Below are 9,493 nucleotides of genomic sequence, written 5' to 3'. Positions count from 1 at the left end.
TGCTTTTTCGAAACAAAATATTCTGAAAGACTCTGTCAGAACGCTTTGGATATGTAAGATAAGACTACAAAGAAAAACTTATGTACATACACACCTTACCTTTGCAGATATCCCAGTGAGATACACAGACCAATTGATTCCATCCAAGGCCACGCGAATTTATATTCTCGTAGAACAGGTTTTTTTTTTCCCCGCCCAATAACAATCCACGGCCTAGAAATGTATGCATCTTCCCCTTTACTTTCCCCTTCTGCGACTTCGCAGAAAGCTCTCATATGATGCCGGATGAGCTACCGGTTTCTAGTGGAACAGATGGAAACAATAAAGAAAGAAACTAAGAAGTTGATTTTAGCTGATATTTCGCTATCATTAGACTGTGACGCAGTAGCAGAAGGAAGGAAGAGTGGAGTAATGAGGGTCAATTAAAGGTGAAGCTTCGTAAACAAAACGAAGCAGTGCATTCTTCATATTGCAGCTAACCTTTTTATTGCAGTACCTTTGTATTGCAGTTTCCTGGAATAGCATAAAAGTCTCTTTTGACATACTTGTGATATTCTCTGAATGAAGAGAACAGTCGTAAATTACTAATGTCGAACACGTCTCTAAGTTAGACGAAGCGCAACTCATGTAATTTTCACGGATCGCTAACTGACTGACTAAAAATGAGGGTGAAACATAATGTGACAGAGTAGCTTCAAGCGAAAGGTGTTTTGCATCACAGTTGATGAATATGAGCATTTAAAATGCTGTACAGGATTAGTACATCCAAACTATTTCTTTGCTTCACACATTATTAAAATAACAACGATATCACCCAATCATCTGGTCCAAATCGCATAATATGGTGTTAAAAACTGATCGGGTAAACTTACAAGCAGAAATAAAATGAAGTAATCAGCATTTCATCGCAGAGCGCCTCACTGTAGTAGCGGTTGTTAGTGAAGCGACAACAGTAGTGGCACTTAATGATCTTTCATTAAGATCGCTGTGCTCTCATATGCAAACAGATTAAGCAGACCGTTCACGTGATATGAGTACATTTGACTTTTTATGGACGGTTAGCTGCAAATAGCCAGGTTTAAAACTCAAAATTTAGTAAGCAATGCTCTGAGTATTGCTTGCTAAGTTCGTGCAGCAGACTAGAACTTTTTTTCTAGACCTTGTTTGTTTCAGACCGTTCACGATCTTTAACACGGGCAAGTAGGATACTTTTTCCCTCATGCAAACTTGTATCCAGTTTGCATGAGGGAAAAAGTAATTCGAGTAAATTGGCCATAGAATTCGTGTTATTTCAGATAATGACGTTTAGCGTTCAGGAACATGAAACTGAGGACCGTGAGTTAGAGTGAGGGGCCCATAAGATGAGAGCAATTGCCTGCTGTATTCTGCTTTCCTTCTTAGATGCCTTTGGATCACTGATAGTGTTGAGCAAGCTATCATTGAACCCCAAGGATGGAGAATGACTGGTCATTGATCTTCAAAAAGTTACAGCTAAAGCGGTGTCGTCTTCTATTTCCCCATGGGAAATAAAAGGCGTTCTCGGATTTATTTAGTTTAATTTTTGCAAAACATAGTTCATGTAATGGCTAATTGCAAGTGAGGTTGCAAGTGGCAATTTTATATGCAGAACACCACTTTTTTAGGAACACTGATGAAAAGAGTTTCACTGGGTTCTAAATACGGTTATATAAAAATAAAATATTACAGGTTTTTTTATTTGTTGGCATTATACATGTTAACAAATTAAGAAATCATGCCTTGCCGTTTCGCAGAGATGACAGCACTACCAGATTTAGACCAATATGCTGCCAGATCGAATCCCTAAGATCTCTGTAAATGTCTCTATATGGTAAATAATTTTCATTCCTCATTGTGAAACCTTATTATTTTATTGAAGGCATGAAGTGGCTTGAAAAAAGTTCCGAGTTTCGTAATGAAAGTAGGGCTCCGGATTATCTAACCCTCAGCACAACCACAATATTAAAATGTACTATAGGTTTCTAAGCTTGCTTGAGTGAGATTGCGAGAGATGATAATAATTTCAATAATTTTATAATTAATAATTTAAAATTCTTCTAATCTTAGTGGCATGTCACAGATATTCTCCAACATTTACTTCGGAATTATCTCTTAGGTATCTTGCAGTTAGATTTTCTTATCGGATATGAGTTTAGCTCAGATATGAGCCTAAAAATCATTTCGATTATTTTGCGTAATATAAAATGGACTAAAAATGCCAGGTCGATTTTGTCTGTAATCTATAACTATTAATCAAACAAAATACTTATCATCCTCTGATTCGCAAAGTCACACCGGACGATGAAAATCAACTATCACTTAAAATGTGGAACTGATGTTTCGCATCCCATAATTCGTACGGTCACACACATACTTTCTATGACACCCCCGCTTTACTTTCCACGCACTTTTTCAAAGCTAAAACAAGAACAAGAATAAACAATGGCTGATATTGTTGTGTGCACACATCTGAAACTGTCCCCAACTATACTCTTCCAAAGTTATCGAAGTCTCACCGAAAGGAAATCATCGGTGGTTTAATAAACTACCTGCGTATTCGCAGTTTCCCAATAAGCTGGCTCAACACGTTCTTATAAATACAACCGCGCACGCACACAGAGAGAGAGAGAGAGAGAAAATGCAGGAAAATGTCTCCATAATTTCAATATACGCATCTACTGCTTAAGAGAAATAGCCAAAACTAATACAGATACGCAAAAACAGAAAAAAAAAAGTCACTACTCGTAAAGAGAGACACGAAAATAGATTCTGAGACAAAAATGGAGATAAACAGAAGCAGAAACAGTGAAAGAGAAATAAAAACACACAAGAATACAGATGAAGAATTCAGTAGAAATACACATTAAATGAAGTTCATCCAAATCCCAGAAAACTTACCAGTTATATTTTCTCTGGAACAAACAAATATCATAGCTACCGAAGAACTGTGTCCCATATGAGAAGCTCAAGATTCCAGTACTTAACTGCGTTGAGCAGTTGTTCAAGAGCATGACTACCAGTTTCTAGGAAACAGCTCTTCTTGGAATTCTTTTAAAAACAATAATCCTTCAGTTAGTTTCTTTTATATACCAGAGATATACTGTGTCGATTTAAAAACAATAATCCTTCAGTTAGTCTCTTTTATATACCAGAGATATACTGTGTCGACATATTTCTCGATTTCATCAGATATGCTGGTTTCTACCAGCATATTGAAAACTTAGTTTTAATTAAAAAGAACCTTTGTATTATTGCAAGCTGATGGATCAAAGTTTTGCAAATATAAAAGATGTAGAGATATAGTGAGACTTTTTAATTTATGACGTTAAAACAAATAATATCATTCTGAAACATGAATAAAATGCTGATAGTATGGTGTTATGAGTTAGATTATTTAAAGTGTACGAAATCAAATTTATACATTTACGATGTTAGAGGAAGAGGGGGTGAAAATAGCTTTGAATAGAGGTTCCAATACAAAGTGTGGAATTTTATGCTTCGATCAGAGAAATTTAGTATTGAACCCACCAAAAATTATAGTAAAGAAACATGTCAGACTCTTAAGAAAGTCAATACAACCTTAAAAAAAACGGATGAGGAATCAAACAGCCCAAAACACAGTGTGAACTAAATAGACATAATCGAGTAATGCCGGCTTGGCTGGCCGAGTAGTTAGTGTGCCCGTTCTCCAACCAACGGGTTCGAATTCCGCCGTGGGTATGGATGTTTGTGATTATCTAAGGTATGCGATCTTCATTTCATTGGCAGGTAAGAAACCAACCCCCGCTTACTAGAGGTCTGAAGTGGCTTGAAAAAGTTCCATGTTTGGTCTATGGAGAACCGCTTCAGTAGTATGTAAAAATACAACAATATATATATATATATATATATATATATATATATATATATATATATATTTCATATAAACAGGGGGGATTCTTAACCCACCCATAGTACTAATGTAATATAGGTCACCTTTCCTGGAATGAGAGTCATAGTAACACATAAAGCGAAGTAAGTGCACTGTTGCTAAAACTAAACATTTTCAACTTACCTAATAATTATCCTCCGAATTCTCCAGACAACGTGAACTGCACCCCTCAGCATCTACTAATAACACTCCGCACTCGACGGTGAGACTTGTTTACAAGCGAGTAGTGATTGTACAGACATACGTAACCCTACTGTTTACGTTTTGTTGTGACCTTCTAAACCAGTTGAACGTGAGAACAGGGTGCAGCTCTTGAGAAAATCCCCTAAGTTTTCCCTCCTTGATTGTACTTAGTTTCACTCTACTTCCCAGAATAATTAACGAACATGATTTATAGCGTTATTGAGATCCCTCGGTTGCGGAGAAGAAAGCGTTTTGAAATAGGGTGCTCACTAATTCCCTCCTTGCTCTGCTCTTCGTTTCTGCTCCTGTTTTAAATAAGAATAACTGGTTTATATAGGTGGAGCCGGCAAAGATAAGGTAAGTAAGAATTTTGAAGTCACAAAGCTTTACCTTGTCCCTGACAATATAATTATAAATTTATTCTGTAGCCGTTAAGTATGTGCCGTCCCTCGAATTGAAGCAAGGCTGAGTGAATCTTTTAGCATTATATTTAATGGCGTTTCAGTTACACTTTAAAAAAAGAGTCAAAGAGCTGCATTATCTGAAAAAGTGTTAAAGCCGCCTTGTAGGAGAAACTCCTACAAGGTGACGCGTGAATGAAATAACCAAAATGGTCTACTTTGTGAATCAATTTTTGTGACTGCTAATGGCCCACTGCCGAATGCTCTTGAATTTTATATTCTACTTTCCGTTCCATAAGAAACTAGTGAAGGCAGCTTATTATGCTTTGCCTCTCAAAGTTTTCATTTTTATTTAGACATTTTTTGCAAGTGACACTTCATATTTAAGATTTTGTGTATCGTCAAGCTCTCGCATTGCTTGATATGAAGAAGTTTACTCTATTTAATAAATGAATGAATATTATACTGTAATAATTTCATTTCAAAAATAAACTAAATTAATGGGTATTACACCCTGTCACCTTTAATGAAAGGTAACAATCGTATAGTTTCTACCTCATTAAAAGGTCGAAATGATCTTCGTAAAAAACTAGCGGCCACTAAATTAGGGCAGTGGTTTTCATATTTTTTAAACAAAGTATTCTTCACGGCCTTCAATAATTTTTTCCTACTCTTTTTGTTGTTGTTTTCTACTAATTTACCCCTCGGAAGTTTTGAGAATTAGCATTTTAAGATAATTCTTATAAATGAAATAAATTAAATAAAAATTAATAGAAAATATTTTAAATTCCTCTAAAGTATTTCTATTCTAATATAAATATTAAAGTATTTATAGTTCTCTGGAAACAAACAAAAAAAAAAAAACTTCAACTTTCAGATTTTTTTATAAATCAAGGCGCTGATTAAACTGATGAACTTGGAAAGTTTTTTATGCAATCTGGCCCACCAAAGCTTGTTGCAATCCTAAAATAGCTTAGTAAATGAGTAGGTTAACGTTCGACAGTCCCAAAACTCCCTCTCTTGAAAACTGAATTATTGTGCTCTGTCAAGCCACTTGAAGGTCTTCAGTAATTGCTATGGGGAGGAGAGTCTCACACCAACATGCCTGTTAATGTAGTGTGTTCTACTAGCCCGCTTGGCCCATGAACATGGTTTACTACCTAAATATATTCACGCTCCATGACACAGTAAGATTTGAAACTACTTTCCGTTGATGGAGTCAAGAAAGATGCTGTCCACTCCCAACGAGGCCAACATGCAGTGGCGAGCTATAAAAATTTTAACAAAGGGCTCACATCGTCGAGCAAAAAAAAAAGAAAAAGAAAAAGAGAAACTTATATTGAGACTTTGTAGAGCTTCTGACAGATATAATTCTGTAGGATATCAAACATTAATGCTAGATCTTTTAAAAATTCCAAATTAAGAAGTCGATTTAAAAAGCCCTTATATTTATCGTTCGTTGCAAAATACTTGACTAAATCTGGGTAATTTCTCTACAAAGCAAGAGTCGTTCGTAAACTGCAAGCTGCCCATCGTGGTCCAAACACACGGCCGATTTTAAAATTTCGATACCAAGGTCTTTTGCGTATTTAATTCTCGTTGATTTTTTGATGATTGATGAGAAAAAGCATATAATTTATCCATAAATATTTCAAATTGATTTATTTCCTTAATGTTTTTTTATCCAATCATCTAATGCTAATTGTAATCGATGACCTACGCAATGCCAAATCACAATGTTGGGAAATTTTTGTAGCAGTTTGATTGCAACACCTGATTTGTTTCCTAACATTACACTAGCTCCATCAGAACAAAATGCAATGAGATGAATTTTTAAAGAGTTATCAGAAAATCAATATGAATTTAAAGTAGCAATTATTATAGTAGCATGTATACATTCCACGGTGGAATTTTCTAGTTCTACAAGATTATTAAACAAGAAGAACAAGGGACTCGCAAATTTGAGAAAAATTTAACAAAGGGCTCGCGCGAGCCCATTATAGCTCACCACTACCAACATTTATAAACTAACTGGAAGTATATTACAGTGTATCCCAAGAAGAACTTCAGGACCGATTCCTTGCGTAATTTTAAGTAAAAATAGAAATATAATCAATAAATAAAATAAAAGCATTTATGAACATGGATCCGATTATTTCACTCTGGTGACAGGCTCTTGTCTGACTGCGCACATATTGTCTAGTTCATAAATATCTTCGTTATTGTGCGTGTTGTTATTAAGTTGACGAAGTGGACGCTGACATGATTCATTGGCGTTTTTATAGGAGCGCAAGAGTTGCCGTTAGAGAATTTCTCCATTCTACTGCTCTGAACTGACATGTTTTGATCCGATGTACTCGGTGTCTATGAGAAATCGGATCATTTTGTGTTACATCTGAACGTGACGTAACCATTAAGTTCAAAACAAATGCTTCCTAGAGAAATACTCGGAGAATATTTATACAGCTGAAGTTTAAAAAAAAAAAATGTTTGCAGAGTAATCAAGGAGCGTTTGTTTCCCTTACCATTGGGCTTGAAGACTATGAGTCTCGAGCGAACGTTTTTCGTTGGCTGCTCGCAAATCCCGATGTGTTCAGTTCCCCGATGAAGTGACGTTTACTCGAATGGACCAGTGAAAATCCTCATAGGATTGCAGAAATTAAATTAAAATTCTGGTTTTCGACAAATGTGTCATGCGGGCTTGCGCACCTTGATTTCATGAAAAATAAGTTTCCCGCCTTTTGAAGCCTTCCTTCATTGAAGCGATTACGTCCTTATTGTGTTTCAATAAGGACGCAATGCACCGAAATGAACGATAAACGTCAGAAGAGAACGTAAGAAATTATAACGAACGGAAATGTGAAATAACAGGCCGACATAGAGAAACTATTACGCGAGCTTTACTGGCGTTCAATTTTTAAATAATTGATTTTGCAATTTAAGATTAAATTTTAAGGTTATTTTTTTAAAAACAAAATTAACTGTAACTGTTAATTCTATAGTAAGCATTTAACATATATTCTAGTTTCTTCTTACAAATGTCATAACTGCATACCGGTTAGAAATCGGACCCCTGGTGATATGAAGAATTTTCTAGAGGGAACTTGACATTTTAAGAAAGATTCTAATTTAAATACCTCTTCAACACGAAAAACAATATAGATAAAAATCTCTCTGACATATTTTCTTCAAAAATAAAAACAACCTAAGCAAATTTGTTACGCATTTTAGCAGTTTTGTTATTTCTAATAAAATGCACACCTCTGAGAAACCAATAAGAAGAGGTTGCCGTACAATGCTTCCCAGGAATCTTGTTACATTATGGAAAACTTAATCTTGCGTCCCCCCTCCAAAAAAAAGGTTATGCATAATAATAAAGTCTGGTTTAAAGTGATTAAAAGATTACATTAAACTACTTTTAAAATAACGGTGGATAAAACCTTATAAAAAGGATCACCTTTTGGATTTATTTATTTTTTAAAAAAACGGGATTCTTATTCATCATAATTATTAGTAAATCGCTGAATATGTGTCCTTTGTTTCAGTATTTGAATTTCTCACTATTCCTATGGGTTTATTTCGCTTGTACATCAATGAACAATTTTAGTCATTAATCATTTCAAAATGGTCAAATTACAGTAATAAAAACAAGTTACAGTATACCTAGAATAAGAACGCACGAGTCGGTTCTTCGAAAACAGGTTTAAATATTACTTGTCGAGTTCGCATTTCCTTTTAATAATCGCATGTTAATGTAAGCTGTGCGCAGGGAGCGCTTCTGTTCCGCCTCCAAATCACGCTCCGTGACTTCCAATCTTAAGTGTTTATTTTCGTAATTAACTAATTAAAGATGTCGGAATCAGAAAGGACTGTAAGAAAATGATACCTCTTTCCCAGAAGTCTTTCTTTCTTTCTTTTGTGTTTCATACTCTTCACTATTGATGACAGATTTGCGTAACATGCAAGTGACCTTCACTTTACCTGATGTTTTGCTCACCCTGCGTGACCATCACGAGCCGCCTACAGGAAATCACTTTCAGTAAAATGTCATTTACGGTGTTTTTTTAAGTGCCGATCTGGGGAAATAGAAGGGGGGAAATAGCGTTCAGGAGGGAGAGGTAGCCTTACGGGCACGGTAACGATTAAAATTATTTAGGGAGTTCGCATATTACGAAATCATAGGTTAAAAGTGCTCCTGGAACGGACCCAAAAATATCAAATCAGGTTCTACGATAATCAGCACAGGTTTCAAAATAATAATAATAAATAAATAAGGTAACAAGTACCCATATGCGAAAGACATTATTGTCACAGAAATTCATGCATGGCACGCACAAGTCGACTTCGATAAGCGATTTCTCCGTATAGTCGAAGATGTTTACGTTTTTGTTAAAACATGATATCAAGTCATCTGTGCCATCTATCCCAGAAATCACACTGTGTTGCACATCGCAGTCAATTGCATTCTTACAAGCTAAATACTCCTCCGGAGGGAATGGAATCATCCAGAGGAATAGAAATTTGGTGAATAATTAGAATCGTGCTTTGTGCTCTAAAATCTCAAGCTTGTATCGCCACAACCACTCTAAGAAGTGGTTGTGGCATTAAGTCTGATTCTGTAAAATGGCATTTCCTTTATATGCTTCTACCGTGTTAGTATGCATAAAGCGGATGACCCTGCGAACCTTTACGCTTGACCATGTGTTTAGTGCCCCGCCATCTCGCAAATAGTGGTAAAGTCATACGATGCCCAAGATATACCATCTCCCGATCGTATGAGGAAACAGAAGATACCCCCCCCCCAAGAGATGATAGCTCTCCAAATTAATAAGAAAATGAATGAACGACATGAACTGAATCACTGAATAATCCTGTAGACATCATGTGCCTACCAGTGACAATTTTCTGCAATTAATCACTTCAAGGCACTTCGCCAGTCGCACAGTATTATTAAAACGCT

This window comes from Typopeltis vanoorti, chromosome 9 (assembly GCF_054136105.1).
Source record: "Typopeltis vanoorti isolate ZY-2024b chromosome 9, IOZ_Tvanoo_1.0, whole genome shotgun sequence".
NCBI lineage: Eukaryota > Metazoa > Arthropoda > Arachnida > Uropygi > Thelyphonidae > Typopeltis > Typopeltis vanoorti.
The sequence above is the reverse complement of the archived record's forward strand: the minus strand, read 5'-3'. Positions refer to the sequence as shown.